Source organism: Notamacropus eugenii, chromosome 3 (assembly GCF_028372415.1).
Source record: "Notamacropus eugenii isolate mMacEug1 chromosome 3, mMacEug1.pri_v2, whole genome shotgun sequence".
Taxonomy (NCBI): domain Eukaryota; kingdom Metazoa; phylum Chordata; class Mammalia; order Diprotodontia; family Macropodidae; genus Notamacropus; species Notamacropus eugenii.
In genome coordinates this window covers 38,032,531-38,051,446 of record NC_092874.1, presented here as the reverse complement: position 1 = coordinate 38,051,446, position 18,916 = coordinate 38,032,531, and the positions used below count along the sequence as shown (strand labels likewise).

At 39.7% G+C, this 18,916-nt stretch overlaps 1 long non-coding RNA gene across 2 annotated transcripts; it reads left to right on the top strand.

Moving 5' to 3' along the window:
* Positions 1 to 1,900: 1,900 nt before the first annotated feature.
* Positions 1,901 to 18,603, top strand: LOC140532607 (uncharacterized). Of its 2 annotated transcripts, none has more exons than XR_011976600.1 (3): positions 1,901 to 2,150; positions 15,713 to 15,824; positions 16,482 to 18,603. It is a non-coding gene; the product is annotated as an uncharacterized lncRNA (long non-coding RNA). The 2 variants fall into 2 exon arrangements; XR_011976599.1 differs by having other exon boundaries at positions 15,713 to 16,280.
* Positions 18,604 to 18,916: the final 313 nt, after the last annotated feature.

Genomic DNA, 18,916 nt, shown 5'->3' with positions numbered 1-18,916 from the left:
CAATTACTGGATGTGAAGATTGCCAAGCTCCACCTATGCGGAGGAGATGTTTCCTCCACTTTCCTAGTATGCACTGCAACCTTGACATGGTGTGATTGTAGAGCTTATAAATAGAAAGTTGTGTTGTTGTTGTTGTATGTGCATATGTTTTAATAAACCATTTGAATAGAGCCTCTACCTGGGGCAAGAAGAAAAGCTGCTTTGCTTTTATTGTTTTAAACATACACATATACACACACAGAGTCTTTTCCTATATTTTTGCTGTGTTGACACTTGTGGAGTCCAGGAATTGTCCTTTCTGATCTCTGTTCTTGGCACTGAACATTCTTTTCATGTGTACGTTGATTTTGTAAACAAAGGAGTCTGGTGTCATAAAAAAGAAAGAAGAAAACCCAACCAACCTCTTTCCAGGATGTAAACATCCAGGCAGCAGAAATACCAGGAACTGAAAGACCGATCAATGTGAAAATACTTTTTTCGCCCTTTAGATTTTATTAGACTTTTCCTTACCTAGTAAAGCTTCTCCTTCAACATTTTCAACAAGCATTAGTATAAATACTTGTTGTAAAATATCTTTGCTCCAAGGCAACTGCATAGTGTCTCTTGAAATCATTATTTTATGGAACTAAAGAATTTAGAGGTAGAAAGTTTCTGAGAGAGGACCTAGTCCAACCCCTCTATGTTACAGAGGGAAAAACTGAGACTCAGAGAGGTGAAGTTATTTGCCCAAGATCAGATAGATAGATAGAGAGATGATAGATAGATAGATGATTAATGGATGGATGAATCGATAAGTAGATGGGTAGATAGATAGATGAATATAGATGATAGAAGGATGGATGGGTAGACAAATAAATAAATGGATGAATAGATAGATGGATAGATGCTGAATAGATGGATGGATGAATAGGTAGATGATAGATGGATAATGATATATGGATGGATGGACAGATGCATTAATGGATAGTTAGATGGTAAATGGGTAGGTAGGTAGATGGATGGATAGATGGGGGGACAGATAGATGATAGATAGAAAGAGCAATCATTTATAAAATTCTTACTATGTACCAGGAACAGTGCTAAGCAATGGGGATATCATTACAAGCAGTGAAGCCCTTAAGGAACTTTATAGTTTAATGAGAGGGGCTGGAAAGGGGAGATGAGAAGCTGGTAGAAAAGAGGACTAGAATTGAGAATTCATTGATGGAGAGTACCTAGAAGTGACATGGAAGCCTACATCTGCTCCAGATCAGGTAAAAACAAGTCTATCAAAGTTTAGGGTGGGTTTAAGGGATGGCGTCCAAGGTTCCTGCGGTGCAGAGGTGAAGATGATGGTTGAAGACCCTATGGTATGGAGATTACAGGGAGATAAGTAATTTCATAATAACTAGTAACAGCTAGTGAGTGGTAGAGCCAGGACTAGTCCTCAGAGTCCTTTCTAGAGCTCTTTCTTTTACCTCCCAGTTCTGCTTCTTACTATCTGTATGACCTTGGCCAGGCCATTTACCTTCTCTGCGCCTCAATTTTCTTATCTGTGAAATGAGGGAGCTGTGCTAGATGACCTCTAAAATCCCTAGATCTAAATCTATGATTTTCCTTTCTTTATTTATTTAGTTCGTGCCTAATGTGCCTTTGTTACTATTTGAGTGTGATTTCTTGTTAATGATCTATTTTGCTTGTTAAGAAAGCACCATAGAACCAAATGTTTTTGTAAACACAATGAAACCTTAAGACACTTTTAATGAACCCACTATTAACCTTTTTAATAGGGAAAATGGAAACATGTTATTCCCAATGTTCAACTCCCAAGTCTGAATTAACTAAAAACCTGTTTGGCTGGAAGTCACAAGACTATGTTTATGAGCATGTTCTATGAACATTCATTCATAGAAGAGATTTTGCAGGCAGATCAGCTAGACTGACCCCAATTATTTTTTGGGTGAGGAAATAGAGGTCCCCCATAACGAGCTGGTTGAATTGATAGTTAGAGGGAGGCCTACAGCTGTAGAAGGCCATGAACCACACCCTTGGTTATGGGTTTGCAGATCTCTGCTGACAGAAGATATAATGAGGTGGAAAGCGTTAGATTAAAAATCAGGATCTGGGCTGAAATCCTACCTCTCCCTCACTAACTTCCTATGTGACCTTGGGTAAGTCACCTTTGCCTCAATTTTTTCCCTCCTCTCTTTTCCCTCCCTTTCCCTCCTCTCCTCTCTTCTCCCCTTGCCTCTTCTTCTTTCCCCTTTCCTCTCCTCCCCTCCTCTACTCTCCCTTTCTTTCTTCTCCTGTACTTTCTCCTTCTTTCCCTGTATTTTCTCCTTCTTTCCCCTCCCCCTCTTTCGTCTCCCTCCTCTCCCCCCTTTTCCTCTCCTCCCTATTTCAGATCACTCATGTGTAAAATGAAGGGATTGGACTGTATGACCTCTACGGTCTCTTCCCACACAGAATCAGTTGTCTCTCCTTCTAGTTTTGTTTGTTTCTGTGAATCTCGTTGCCTTCTCAAGGAATTAATACGCTGATATTACCAAAGTACTGTTGCCTTGCTCCTGTGCCTACTGGGGCTAAGACCACTCACTGAAAAATGTCAAAATATCTTGAATATACTATGTTAACACTTGGAAAGTCTAAGAATTCCACATGGGCTGATGCTCCCAACTTTCCATGTAGTTGTGGACAAAAACCTCATCCCCAACGGCCAGCTTCTTGTGGATGGACCCTTCTGAGTTTAGCTAGTCTCTCCCTCAAGTCAACAGACAAATGTTGTTCTCTGAGCTCCTGGTATGACCTGCTAGAACTTAAGCTGTCATGGTGGAATATGGGAGAATTTTTCTTCTCTTTCTCTTTTAAATCTTTGCTCTCTCTTTCAACCCTCCTTTGTGGATCAGTTTCCCCAACTCAACAATTCCTTAATCCTTCCAGTATAAATGTATAGCGCAACCATTCCATCTTTTTTGTTATGTCTCTTTGTGTGGCTTTCTTTGTGAGCATCTCTGTCCTTGTTTCTTTCTATCTCAGTCTCTGTCTCTGTTTTTCTCTGTCTCAGTCTCTCTCTGTCTCCACGAATGTCTTTCTGGCTGGCTGTCTCTGAGGGTCTGTCATATTCACACCAGGTCCAGAAGGTAGTTTTGTCAGCAACCCACTAACGCCCCCTTTTCTTCTTTTCTGAAGCCTGGGCAATGCGAAGTCCTGCTATGCTCTGCCATTGTAGTGGAGGAGGCCAGTCAGGGCAGTGGGAGCACATGCTACCCTGGTCAGTTATCTGGTTCCTGCTCTTTCAATGACCCATCCTCGATGAAGCCACAGTTTGGGGCGCTCTCCTCGCAGAGCACGTGGGTTGTACATCAGGCATCTGCTAAGGAACTTGGGGGGAGGAGGGGGAAAGCAAGCTCCACTTTACACTCTCAGTGCACAGAAGGATTTTGAAACAGTTCAGAATTGCTGTATCTAGCAGAGCCCACCCACTTACACTCCAGGAAGTAGGAGGTAGAGCCAGGTGGGTGTTTTGTTCCCAAGAAAGATGGAGGGGGGCTGGCTTTCATTTTTGTCAGTCCCTTATTATGGTTCTTGAAGCTCTCTCGACTATGGGAGAAATCCTACGAAAAGACTGAAGTATTAAAACTGTAAAGCATCATTTGTTCCATCCCTTACGTAACTATGTGATAATTTTTATTTTGTATTTTCATCGATATCCTGTTGTCTTTGCATCACTTTCTTTCCTGAATATATCCAGCCTCCTTCCCCTTAGCCAATAAACCATTCTTTATAACAGAGAGAAAGAAAAAAAGAAACAGACAAGATAACCAGCCAATATGTCTGTAGGAAATATGCAACATTTCACACCCATAGGTCTCCCCCTCACCTCTCTAAAGGGAGAAAGGAGACCTCAAAGTGTCTTTTAGACCAATCAGTTATTATCTATGAACCATCTGCTATATAAAGGACATGGTACTAAGCATCGTGAATGATAGGGTGAAGCACATTACGGGCAATCTCTGCCCACAGGGAGATCGTATAAACTAATTGGAGGGTGCAGACAATTGTAAATGAAAATTAACTATGAATATAAATTAGTATAATGATAATAATCAAATCAGTCAGACTTTATTAAGCTATGAGCTTTATAATTATCTCACTTGATCTTCATAACAATTCTGGTAGGTAGTTGCTATTATTAGCCCAGTTTTACAATTGAGGAAACTGAGGCAGGAAGAAGTTGTGACCTGCCCAGGGCCACACAGTTAGTGAGTGACTGAGACTGGATTCAAACTAAGGTCTTCCTGAATTCAGGATTTGTACTTTGTCCATTGAGCCAAATACCTGCACATAAGTATTTATTGACTGACTATAGTACTTAATTTGGCACTAGCCATACACTTATTGGTGCTGACAGTTAACTTGAATTTGTTCATTCATTTCATTCCCTGGAGGTAGCGGAATGTGGGATAGGATTTTTTTTATTCTCAGCCTATAGTTTAATAATTCAGGTGTGAGGCTCTGGAGTCAGGAATCTTCTTGAGTTCAAAATCTGGCCTCAGATACTTCCTAGCTGTGCAACACTGGACAAGTCACTTAACCCTGTTTGCCTCAGTTTCCTCATCTGTAAAATGAGCTGGAGAAGAAAATGGCAAACCACTCTAGCATCTTTGCAAGAAAACCCTAAATGGGATCACAGTCAAACATGGAAAAAAAGACTGGAAAAAACCCCAAAATGATTAAACAACAACAAAGAGGTGATAGCTAATAAAGGAAAGGAGAAAAGCAGAGATAGAAACAATGAAAGGTAGTAGTTGATCAGTTGCCAGAAGCTAAGAAAAAAAGCAGAATGAAAGAAAACTATAAGATTCTATATCTGGTGACTGGAAAATAGTTGAATAAATATCCATTTACCTGTTTTTTCTTTCTATTTATTTGTCCACTCTATCTATCGTATATATCTATTCATTCTATTTATCTGCATTTTCTATTCATCCATCCATCTCTTTGCTGAAAAATTATCCACCACCTGACGGATGATGTATTCAAGATATAGGATGAGACATACATTTTGGGGATAGCCACTGAAGAAATTTATTTTGCTCAGTTTTTATATTTGTTACAAGGACTTTTTCTTATTTCCTAAATAAGAGGTGGTGGTAGAAGGGATGGAGAACACATGCCTATTAGTTGAAAAAATTTTTTTTTAAATTTAGAAAAAGAACGTTTGCTTTTACAGAAATAGGAAAGTCCTGAAAATCTCATTGAGGAGGCAGGATTTAAGCTAAGCTTGTTTTAGTTTGGCAGGAAAAGGTTAAATTTCATTTTAGACATATTGAGAGTGAAATGACTCCAGGATACCTCCAGTGAAGATCTAGCAGGCAGTTGGAAGAGAGGAGTGACAGAATTTTGGAACCGAAAGAAACCTTAGGGGTCACTTGGTCCACCTCCCACTTAGTGAATAATCCATTCTCCAACATTCCTGACAGATGGTCACCCAGACTGAGCTGAAATAACTCTAGTGAAGGAGAGCTCATTCCCCACTCTTCCAGGGCTGAGTATTTTCCTATTAGACAGGCCTATTTGTTAGAAAAGGTTTGGGTTTTTTTCTACCTGTGTTAACCTGGACCCTGGCTCCATATATCTTTCACAGATCGGTTCTAATCTGCTTTTTAAGGAGCACCACAAACCGTCTGCTTCCTTTTCTAATTGGTAGCCATTCAAATTAGAAGATTTCAGTCATGCCTCCTTCTGATCGCCTTTAAGCTAAACACACCCTATTCTTTCAACTATCCCTCCTAGGACAAACTTTTTGAAACCTCATTCAAGTTGTTGGATAAGTGTTCTAGAATTTTTCAGATTTCTGGGTTAAAATTTAGAAGAGTTTTTTTTTTTTAAAGATGGGAGAGATAAACTTGTTTCCCAGCTATCTTGATCACCATATTCATTTTATTTGCTAGTGAGAGTAAGATCCAACCTGAAAGTTCCCTTTTGTGGTACCCCTACTTTTTTTGAGGCAGTTGGGGTTAAGTGACTTGCCTGGGGTCATACAGCTAGGAAGTGTATGAGGCTGGATTTGAACAACTCAGGTCTTCTTGACTCCAGGGCTGGTGCTCTATCTACTGCACCATCTAGCTGCCCCTTCTATGGATGGTATGATTAATGGATGATATTACTATTAAGATGATTTGAGACGTTATTAGCTCTTCTGCTTTGAACTGAAAGTACCAGCACATGTCCCATATCAATACAATATCATATTTTTGTGCTGGGTTTATACTTCAGCTCTTTGTCTGATTCTTTTTTCTGCCTAGGTGGTCTGTAGCATAACATTTTAATGCCAACCTTGCTTTTGGTCTCTATGTATTTTCACCAAACTGCTCTCAACCACACTTCCTGGATTTCTTCACAGGAGAATTTTAAAAGTTTGAGGATTCATGAACAGTGTGTGTTTGTGCTGGTTATGTAGGTTATATGTTTGTCTACGTGGATTTATCTGCATGAGGCTCCAAGGGAGGCTTTGATACAAATCTTAGCAATCTTGCCCACCCTTTTTCAAGGGAGACTGTGATTCCTACCTTAGGGGGAGGAGGAGAAGCACCCATGAGGCTAGCTGCTCTGCTTTCCTCAAGTGGTACTGAACCATAATTGTATCTGTTTGCTACCATATTACTAATCTTGGGGAAATGATTTTTTCTTAGGTTCAAGCTACTTTCTTGGTCAATATTCCTTAAAAAGGAAGGGGTACTTCAATCTTACATCTGAAGAATTGGCTCCTTTCCATCAGATGCTAATTTCACAAAAAACTATCACAAATGATAAATAATGAGTGAACCCATTTATCCAAAGCTGATAGCAAACAGAAATCAGGAAAGTTATACAGAAGAGAAGATGCCAGACATTACAGAGTAAATGAGCTCTCCCACTTGGAGTAGATAGCTCAGACGAGAGAAAGAGACCTCAGTCTAATCAAGAGAAATCCCTCAAAGACTCTAGGAAGGCAAGCTAGAAACAGCAACATTTTGAAGCCCTGGCTTTCTCTTATCTATCTGTATTTATTGAGCATCTTCTATTTGCCAGGCACTGGGGTAAGTTCTGGGCATACAAAAAGGGGCTAAAGACAGTCCAGGCCCTCAAAGAACTCATAACCCAAAAGGCAAGAAAACAAGCAGAGAAATATACAAAGTGAGCTATATACAGGACATATAGGAAATAAATAACAGTGAGAAAGCACTATAATTATAAGAGGTTAGGGAAGGTCTCCAACAGAAGATGAGATTTTAGTTTGGACTTAAGTGAAGCTAAAGAGGTCAGTAGTCAGAGCACAAGAGGGAGAGAGTCTCAGGCATGAGAGACAGCCAGAGAAAATGCCTGGAGCAGACAGATGGAGTATTTTGTTTGCGGAACATCCAGGAGGCCAATGTCATTGGATTGAAAGGAAGTGTCTAAGAGTAAGGTGTAAGAAGAATGGAAAGGTAGGAGGGGTTTAGTTTAGGAAGGGCTTTGAATGCCAGACCTAGGATTTTGTATTTGATCTTGGAGATGATAGGGAGCCAATGGAGTTTATTGAGGGATGGGTGACATGATTGGACCTGCTCTTTGGGAAAACCACTTTAGTAGCTGAAAGGAGGAAGGATTGGAGTGGGGAGAGACTTGAGGCAGGCAGACACCCCAGCAGTACTGCAATAGTCTAGGCATGAGGTGATGAGGGCCTGCTCCGGGAGGTGACAATGTCAGAGGAGAGAAGGAGGCATACTGGAGAAATGCTACAAAGGTGAAATCAACAGGTCTTGGCCACACCTTGGATATGGTGAATGAAGGAGAGTGAGGAGGCCAGGATGACTCTTAGGCCGTGAGCCTGGGGCACTGTGAAGATGGTGTTGCCCTCTATAGTCATAGGGAAGGCAGAGGAGTCAGCGACAGTTTAGAGAAAAAGATAGAGAAATCTGTTTTGGACATGTTTCACTTAAGATGTTCACTGAACGTCCAGTCTGAGATGTCTGAAAGGCAGCTGGAGATGGGAAATTAGAGGTCAGTGGAGAACTTGGGCAAGACAGGTGGATTTGAGAATCATCAGCAGAGAGATGCTCATTAAATCCATGGGAGCTGATGTGATTACCCAGTGAAGCAGTGTAGAGCGAAAAGAGAGGAGGGCCCTTGAGGGACGTCTATGATCATAGGATGATCTGAAGGAGGATCCGGCAAAGGAGAATGGGCTGATAGTTAGGAGGAGAACCAGGAGAGAATAGTGTCCTGAAAACCTGCAGAGAAGAAAGGATCAAGAAGGACAAAGGGATCAACAGGGTCAAAGGCTGCAGAGAGGCTGTCCAAAGTCGATTTTTCTCTTTCTCTTCTGATTTCTCCCAAAGGGGGTCTGGAACCCTCTGTGTCCTCTCTGAAGACAGAAAAGAAGTATGCCTCTTTTTCCCTAAGGCACCAAATTTCTAGTTGTTATTCTCACTACTACTAGATTTAAATATTTTTTTCAATGAACAAAAAAATCTTTTTTTCTCCCTCACCATTCCTTTCTCATAGCAAAAGAAAAAAAATCTCAAAACAAAACCCATGGCACAAATATGCATAGTCAAGTGAAGCAAATTCCTGAAATGGCCATGTCCAAAAACTGCGTGTCCCTCTCTGTATTCTGCACACATTCATTACCTCTCCATCAGGAGTCACAATCTAGCCCCCTCCTACCTTTTCTGTCTTCTTACACCTTACTCTTGGACACATTCATTTAAATCCAATGACATGGGCCTTCTGGCTGTTCCACCAACAAGATACTCCATTTCTCAGCTCCTGCCATTTTTTATGGCTGTCCCCTATGCCTGGAAGGTTTTCCCTCCTCAGCTCCACCTCCTGACCTCCCTGGCTTTCTTTAAGTTCCATCTTACTTTGGAAACCTTTCCCAACCCCTCTTAATTCTAGTGCCTCCCCTCTGTTAATTACTTAAATTTATCCTGAACATGGATTTTTATTTATTTATTTACAAATTTGCTTGCATGCTGCCTCCTCCCGTTAGATCATAACCTCTTTTAGTATAGAGACTATCTTTTGCCTCTTTTTGTATCCCTAGTACTTAGCATAGTGCCTGGTACATAGTAAGTACTTCATTAATGTTTAGCGATTGGTTAACTGAGGAGAGAGTCTTATGCAAGCAAATACCAAGGCTTGAACTCAGGGTTACAGCTGATTCTTTGTTATAAAGATTCCCTCCATCAATGCAAATTACAACAACCCTGGGAGTAGAGAGTTGTTTTTTAGGAGTTATTGTGACCAGAAATTAATCACCTGAAAAAAGCCTACTGATGAACCGCTCTGACGTTAGCTACGTTGTTCTATTACTGGGTCTAAACCTGACCCTTTTCCATCTTGATCTAAGCTTCTATAACATTATTCCACTAACATACCCTTTGAGAACTCTCAAAAATAGACCTTTTTTGAAAAAATTAATTTTATTGCTATTTAAAAACTTTTATATCTCCTAAATTTTTCCGTTATCTTTCTGTCTCCTCCTCCCAGGTAGCCATCTTATTTTTAAAAAAATAATTTTTTAAAGAAAAAGAGAAAGATGATATTTTAAAGATCAGTAAAACTAATCAATACATCAAAAAAGTCTGATGATATAGGCAATGTCCCACAACTGTAGACCTCCTCTCTTTACAAAGGAGTTGGGGAAGAAGTCTCCTATCTCTTCTTCTGGATATCGTTTATTCTTTGTAATTTTACAACGTTCATTTTCCATTGTTTTGTAGTTGGAGATCTTTCCATTTACATAGTTGTAGTCATTTTGTTTATTTTCCCTCGAGTTCTGCTGATTTCACATTGCATCAGCTCATAAAGATCTTTCTATACTTCTCCGTATTCATCATTTTTACAGCGCAGAAATATTCCATTCTGTTCCACTAATTTACCACAATTTGTTTTACCAAACCCCAATTGATAGGCATTTACTTTATTTCCAGTTCTTTCTGCCACAAAAAGTGTTGTTCTAAATATTTTGGTGTAAATGGGTGTTCCTTCTTTTTTTTTTTGGAGGGGGACATTTCTTTTTAATCAACAAACACTTGGGTTATATGTCTAGTGGAAACTCTAAATTAAAAGATATGGATATTTTAGTCATTTCTTTGGACAATACCAAATTGTTTTCCAAAGCAGTTGTGCTAATTCAAAATTCCACTCACAATACCTGCCTATCTTCCCACAGCCCCTCCATCTTCTTACTACATATTACTGTTCTGCCTTCCTCCTCTTCTGTGTGTTCTGTTTCTTTTTAATAAGGCATCAACTTCCAGAAACATATTCTAGTCATGGGTCTTATACCACCCAGTTTCAATATCCTACTGTGTTAGGATAAATATTACCTTAGAATCATAGTATTTTAGAAAGGAGGGGATTGAGAGACATAAAGGGACAAATTATATCTGTTCCTTTTCCTGGGGATAGCGTTGATTAAATGTCTGAGCACAAAGAACAACCTGACCTCATTATTGTGTTTAACATACATTTGGGGGTATAATTTAGTGCTGTCAGGATTTCAATTCAGTACCCAAAAAAGATATGTTAAAGGTAGGTCCCACAACTTATTTTTGCTTAAATTGCAAGAAGAAAAAGTATGATTTCCATTTACCAAGCTGCACTGGTTCTGCGTAATAAATAGATTGATTTTCTTGGCATTCTTGGCAAATGAGGTATTTAATGGGAACACCATGCATTCATGCTGTGTAGATAAGATACCAAATCATGGCACTTGAAGAAACCTGAGAAAATCAGACTGGTTTCAGTGGAAATACTATTTTTCTCAACACTTACAAGATATGTGTTTAAGTCTCTTAAAATCTGGCATCTCATATCCTACATTACCAATCCAGATGCGTATTTCATATCTGGCTTTGTCTTCGACCCAGTTAATATTAAGGAGTCCATTTTCCTAAATCTAAACTCTTCCTCTGTCAGCTGAAATCATCAGGAACATTCCCCAGGTCGTTGAATGAGAGAGATTAAGGCATCTATCAAAATCTATAAAATTGTATAAAATCAAATATGAATTGTTTGTATACCACAAAAACAGTAAGATTGGGGGGGGGGGAATAATCTGTAACCCATTAAGTTTTTGTTCTATAGAGAATAAATATACACAGTTTTCCCTTCAATGGAACAATTATTCCTCTATTAAATTAAGGTCTGTTTTTTATATATTCATAATCATACTGATAGCTGACATTTATAAATGGCAATTATAATTGTAGCATCCTTTTGATATAAAAACAGGCCTAATTTTCTCCATTTTGCTTTTACTTCTCCCCAACCTTGCCTTATTCGAAAGAATTCTGGATACCTCTGGGGAGTACTTCTGGACTCCATCAATATATTTCAACCCAACAGTTCCTCAGTCAAATTAGTTTGGGGAATGCTGCACAGATCCATTATTTAGTAGCAACAGTTAGATATAAAATCATTTTTACAAGTGCTTGAAAGGTGTCCTAGCAAATGGTTCCCATGTTTACCTTATTGATTGGCCTGTAAATACTTTTGGGGGGACAAAGATAAATTTTAGCCTTGTCTTTTCTCCCCAGGCTGACTCATACAGATTCAAAATTGGGCATTCTGCTTGACATAGTTAGAAAGAACACAGGATTTGGAATAGAAAACCCGGATTTGAATCTGCTGCTTACCAGTCATTCAGTTTCATTTTCTTCATTGGTCAAATAAGGGAATTGGATTAGATAAATTATGAGCTTCAGTTTCCTGATCTGGAAAGTAGGGATAATATGACCTGTGAAATATGACAAGAGTAGGTAAACTTGAAACTTAATCCATACTTTAAAGTATCTATGCTGTTATAAGTATGGGTATACCTTCTAAGAATGCAGATTGAATACCATTCATGCCATGTGTCATCCTTTTCACTGTCCCCCCATGAAAGAAAGTCCTACATAGGTGTGTTCTATTGAGTCAAGATAACAAACATTTATTAAGAACTATCAGGGAGGACTAACACCTCAGATGTGAAGGCTTTCCAAGTTCTTTGCTCATCTATTTTTGGGATCCATCTTCATCCAACTCTCACCTGTTGACTCCAAGAAGCTGTAGCATGTGCAGGAGCCATACTCTGCTCAAATTGTCTTGGTAGATGGGCTAAGCTAGGTTGAGGGTAATTAAGGACTCAAACCTGTCAATGAATAAGAGGGTGGGTGTCTGTGCCAAGCATGTGAAGACTTCCTCCTACAGAATGGGCAGATGAGAACAATTTGCTCTAATGACAATGAACACCAATGATCTTGGTCATTTATACTGATAATATATGTTTCCTAGTGCTTCATAACTTGGGGAGGAAGATGGCAGGGAGGGAGTGGAGAGAAGGTAATGATTCCCTAATTTAAATCCTATCAGAGACAACTCTTCCATGGTACTAAATAAATGTTTTTTTAATTTATTCTTTTGATCTATGGAGATTTTAACATTTGTTTCTTGAATTTATCACACCTCTAGGTTAGAATTAATAGAAGTTTTTTTTAGATAGGAGAGAATCCCTAAACTTTTGGCTCTTAATTCTTAAAAATTATCGAAGTCCCCAAAATATTTTTGCTTATGTGGGTTTTATCTATTGATATCTCATGTTAGAAATTAAAATGTCTTATTATTATCATGAAAATAATGCCTCTTGGACCTCTCTGAGTCCCTAGACTATACTTTGAGAACCACTCATCTAGGCCAGTAGTGTCACACTCAACTAGACAATGGCCACTAATCTTACATATGGATCCCTGCAGACTATGTAGTGATTTAATTTTAAAATGTTATGTTATCTATGCTTTATTGTATTTTGTTTGTTTTGTTAAATATTTCTCAATTACATCTTCATCTCCCTTCAGGAGTGTTGTGGGATTCAGAGGGGCAGGTGTTCACCAACCCTTTCATTTCCCTTATGAAGGGAATGAGGCCCAGAAAGGGACCCAAAAACCCGCAAACTGTGTACAGAAATGTGGAGTTGCTTAGGATCCTCCCACGTTTCTCAAATATAGAGGCAGAATGCAGATTTGAATGTGCACCTCCTGACTCCCTGGCTGGTGTTCTGACATTCCAGATAACCCTGGCTGTGGCATATGGTATCTGGGGTCAGAGGTTATGCAAGAGAAAAAATGTCAGATTTTGTTAAGTGGGAAGGAAAGGAGCAGAGAGAACTTTCAGGACTGGGCTAAAAGAAGGCCAAGGAAGAAGATCCAAATAATTTTCCAGTAAATGTGATTCTTACAGATAGACAATCTGCAGAATTTGTTCAGCCTCTTTTTTCTCAGAGTTAATTTGCTTGAATTCCTGTATAATTGTATCTGCTTTCCATTCAATTTACCTACATACATGAAAAAAAATGAGCACCTAAAAAATGGCCAACTCACTTGCAATACATTGGAAGGAACCTGGGATGGGTACTTTGTGTTCTGACAGTTATTGCTGGGGTTGGAGAAATCTTCATATCTCTAACAAGGGGATGGAAGGGAATGAGCATTTACATAGCACCTACTATGCGTGCCAGGCACTTTTAGAAATATTATCCTCTTTGATCCTTACAACAACCCTGAAGTCAGTGCTATTATAGCTGAAGAAACTGAGGCAAGCAGGGGTTAAATGACTTACCTAGGTCATACAGCTAGTAAGTATCTAGATCACATTTGAGCTCAAGTCTTCCTGATTTCAGACCTAGACTGCCTACCAGTTGCCTCTGAGATGTAAGTAAGCCCTGAGATAGTATATACTTATATAAACCTATGTACTTAACCTGGATCTGGACTCAAACAGACTTTACTCAAACTTAAAAAAAAACGTTTTTCTTTTTTTTCTCAATTATAGGTTAAAAACAATTTTTAATTTTTTTTAAAGTAATTTTTGAGTTCCAAATTCCTTCTCGCCTTTCCCTTCCCCCTCCTTGAGAAGGTAGGCATTTTGGTATAGATTATACATATACAGTCATGTAAAACGTATTTCCATACTAGTTATGATGCAAAAGGAAGTACAGACCAAAAAAAAGAAAGAAAAATAGGGAAAGCTAAAAAAAAAAAAATGCTTTGATTTGCATTCAGACTTTGTCTATTCTTTGCTTGGAGGTGGATGACATTTTTCATCCTAAGTCTTTTGGAATTGTCTTATATCATTGTATTGCATTTTGAAGGCTTCTCACATATTTCTTTGGTTCTTCTTGAGATTCCTGCCTCAATATCTTCTAAGGACCCTTAAAGGTCCCCAGGCAAGCACTCAAGCTAACAAAACTCTGAATATAGAACTCTGAGTACAGAAGCTTAACTAAACTTGACCAAAAAAAAAAAAATGCAAAGGACTGACATCCAGCCCTTAAATAATCAGACAACTTCCCTTTCATCTCTGAAAGATCTCTGCCTTCCCCAAGGGCTGCTCCAGAACTCCAGGTATAACATTACCCTGAGTGGGGCCTCCCAGCAAGGGGTAGAAAAATCTGTATTGCCAGAGAACCAAATATTTCCTCCTCCTGGTGGGTCCCACCTTTCATCTGGACCCACACAGTTCACAGGATTATAACATGCAACCAAGGGACAGGTCCTGGCTGCTCCTTTATGATTTGGCTCCCTTTTCTATTGATCATTATTCCCTTTCACATCTCCATCTTATCATAGATTCTCCTGCCTCTCTCCTGATCTCTCATTCCTAATCAGTGTCTCCCTTTTTGACACCTGTTCTTACTCTTTGTGACGATGGGGGAGGGAGTGCTACCTCTTTCCTTGGAGGGTCTGTGTAGACAGTGAAATATCTCTCCAGGTAGCCAAGTCCAGGTCTGTGTGTTGGTCCTCTCCACGGACTATGTCTCCAAGGGCAGAGCTTCAGGTGTGGGAACCTGAGTCAGTATCAAATCAAAGGTCTTATTGGGGAAAGAAGAGTTCACACCTAATTCAGGGAAGTCATACCTTTACCTCCATTTTGGGACCCGATCCACTACATATAGGGTATAATAATAAAGAGTTACCTGTAAACAAGGTGTGAAGAAGTCAGCTCAGAAATAGGCTTGAGAGACCTGATTGTTAAATTTTCAATGGGGACATTTGCACCTCAGAAATCAGCTACAAAACAAGGTTTGGTTTATTGTTTTGTTGATTGTTGAGACTTGAGAAAATGATGGATAAAATATTAATAATGTAGACTATAATTAAAAGTGTTGTTGGAATGTCTTTTTTTTCCTGGAGAGCTGGTTGTTAAACATTGACCGCACACCTCAGCTTGTAAATTATCTAAGGAAGTATGACATAGTAGGAAAAAAAAGAAAGCCCAGACTAGGATTCATGAGCCCCAGCATCTAGAAATAGCTCTGACATTAACTAACAGGGTCACTTCATTCGAATCACTTACCCCCATCTGGAAATACATTTACTCCTCTGACAAGGAGACTAATAAACTCCAAATTTAAAGGATTCTTTGAAAGGTCAAAGGTCCCTTCCAATTTAAAAAAAAATTCTACAAGTCTATGAATGCGAAAAGGTTTTGCAGAAGAGAATGTACTCTTCAAATGAAATACTGCTGACAGACAGCACAGGGCAAAAGTCCCTCTGGCCAAGGGATCAGATGACCCTCACGCCTCTCTAAGGCTTAGTCCTTGATCTGTAAAACCAGGATTATATTTTCAGTGTCTCATAGAGATGTTGGGATATCGGATGAAATCACGTAAGCAAGAGGGTCATATGCAAAGTGTTATACAAATGCTGCTCTTGTATTACAGAGTGCAAGAGAGAGCCTCCTTCTCCCTTAAAGGACCGTGCAACCTAAAATGTTAAGGGTCCAAATGTGGAGACAGGAAGGCCTTTGGACCAACGCTTAAAAAGAAAAAAAATGTAAGTTCTCATTCCATTTCCCTATGGCTTGGCTGAACAAAGAGAGATTTGTGCCAGGGATCATATTTGCCCTTGGCAAAAGGAAGCTGACTGTAATCCTCCCAGGGTGCCCTCCCATGCCTACCCTCCCTGTGGCATTGTAGAGTTCAGTGGGAACCCTTCATTTGCCTGGGATTGAGGCAGATAAAAGGAACGCTGAATGTGGAGTCAGAGGAAATGAGTTCCAATCTAGGCTGTCACTTGCTGCCTTTGTGATCTTGGGTGAGTGACTGCCCCCACCGTACCTAAGTTGCTGTAAAAGGAGGGCCTTGGATCAGGAGTTCTTAACCTGCAGTCTGGGAGTTTACTTTTATAATATTTTGATAACTTCAATAGGCAATGCAGAAGAGTACTAGACATTGAGCCAGAAGACCCAATGACAAAACCTGCCTCAGATATTAACATGCATGACCGTAGGTAAGTCATTTAACCTCTCCTAGCCTCAGTTTCCCCATATGTAAAAATGGGGACCATGTTAGCACCTACCTCACTAGTGGATCAAATGAGAATATCTGTAAAGTGCTTTGTAAACTTTAAAACACAATAGAAATGCCAGTTATTGTTATTATTATCAAGGGTTTCTTTGTAATTCTATGTATTTTAATTTGTTGTTTAAAGGTATTATGCAGAGGATGCCAAAGGCTTCACCAGAATGACAAAGGGATCTGTGACCATGACACAGAAAAAGTTAAGAATCGGGACTGCAGGCTGTCTAGAGTGTGTTCTGACCCCAAGTCTATGGTCCATTAATGAATGCATATAAAGTACCTGCAAAATGCCAAATGTTGTTGCTAACTCAGAATTACATATTGAAATAACTAGAATTCTCCTTTGGGAGGGAGAAAGAAAGAAAGGAAGGAAGGAAGAGTAATTTATCTACTGGGGAAAATCAGGAAAACATCCTCACTGTGGATTGTAACTACCTTAACTTCTTCCTCCTACGCTGCAAAGGCAAAGCCTGCAGGTCCCAGTGGCCCCTTGGTGGCTGCCTTCTCCATCCATGCAGAATGAGATGCAGACGGTCTTCAAGATCTAGCTCATTGGAATAAGCTGAAGAAGTAGAGGAAGATAGGAGCACCTTAGGAGAGGACAGACAAGGAGAGAGATGCAAAGAGCAACTTTCATTTAGCTAGATTTTTTTCCTTCATCGATGTTGGCTGGGGTTTCCACTGGGACTTTGGGAGGAACATGTTAATTGACCATCCAAGGCATGTAGGTGACAAAGCTCTTCTCAGCTTGGTGGAAGAAGTGGGCAGATGGCCATCGATCGAATGCCTAAACCTAGCTTGGAAGCTTCTGAGGGAGGAGAAACAGTAGTTTAGAACAGGTGCTGTTCGAAGGAAGTTAGCCACCAGACCCAGAATAAGAAAGACGAAGTATCTCTGAGGAGGTGTTAAGACCTTGTTAGTTTGGTTGAACTGTGGAGTTTTTTTCCTCTTGCTTATACTAAGAGGAAAAGCTCTCTAGGAGTGGAGGCAGAGGTTACACGTTGGAAAATGTAGATGATGTAAAAACAAAAGGTAGGAATACTTAAAAATGACAGCAACCTGGGTATCTATCTCTTTTCCTGTACCCCTGAAGATAAGAAGAGTCCTGTATGACCTACATGGAGCATGTGGTGTTTCTCTTTCTGCCATGGCCAAGGAATTGCTGTCTATGCTTTGTCTCCTAGACATTACACTGAGTCTTAGAGGTGACTTCGGAGCCAAAGAAAAACCAGCTCTCCACATCCTCTGACTTGATGTTGCTACCCAGATGCTACACACAACCATGAGGAGGCTGGTCGCCATAGCAACCTGCATCTAACCCCCATTCTGCTTCCTCTTTGTATTCCGGTGGCATCAGAAGCAATGTCTCCACTAGCAAAGGTACATGCTTCAGTAGAAGTCAATCAAACCAGTTGGAGTGGGGTCCCAGCCTCCTCAAATCCTCTGGCCTTCATCCTTTATTTTTAGGGGGAGGGGGAGGTTGAGGAGAGGACCTGCCTGAATCTGTGATTTCTTTAGAGTGAGGAAGATTCCAGTATTGAATCTCCATCCATAATTATTTATCTTATAATGTATAGCTTTTAGTGAGTTGCATGGAGCACTGAGACATTAAAGGACTTACCCAGGGTCTTATAGTAGAGGACAGCTAGATGGCACAAGGGATAGAGTGCCAGGCTTGGAATTAGGAGGACATGAATTCAAATCCAGCCTCAGACGTGTAAGTTGCTTAATTTTGTTTGCCTCAGTTTCCTCATCTGTAAAATGAGCTGGAGAAGGAAAGGGCAAATCATGCTAAGAAAACTCCAAATGGGGTCATGAAGAGTCAGACAGAACTGAAAACAAGAACTTCTAACCTTTGGGCTCGAATGACCATAATACACAAAAGTCAAGCTTACTACATACATGCATGTCCACCATAAAATGCCTCCTCGTTTTATGTTCTGCTTAATACATCGTCTATCTCAGTCCTGAGCCTCAACAAACACACACACAATGCTGTGTGTGTGTTTGTATTTTACAGATGACTCAGAACACTGGTGCTAACGTCCAAAAGGTGAAACCTTCTCCTTCCCTGTTCCAGCCAAACCGCATTGTAAGGCACATGTTCGTAACTATGTTTTTATGCGACATGGATCCTCTGGAAGTAAAGCCTATGCCCCTCTCCCCCAGAATGATGTTTTTAAGTGCATAAAATAACATAATAAATAAAAATAAATAACAACAAGAAATAAAACAGATAAAATAAAATAGAATTACAAAGATTATGTTGAAATATAATTATCCATTTTTTTTTTAAGTTTGCAGACTCTTGGTTATGAACCTTGTTTTAAAGCATTTCCTCTGAGTGAGAATATGAGGTTTTTTGGTTTTGTTTTTAACAAACCAGAGGCATGGTCCTGTGTGATATTCTTGATTTAATTTCATTCAGGATTGTAAGGTTATTAAGGGCAGGGAGAGTTTCTTTTCTTTTCTTTTTTGGTCTTTGTATCCTGGTACTTAACTCAATGCCAGCCACACAGTTATTGCTGAGTCATTTCAGTCATGTGCGACTCTCTGTGACCCCAT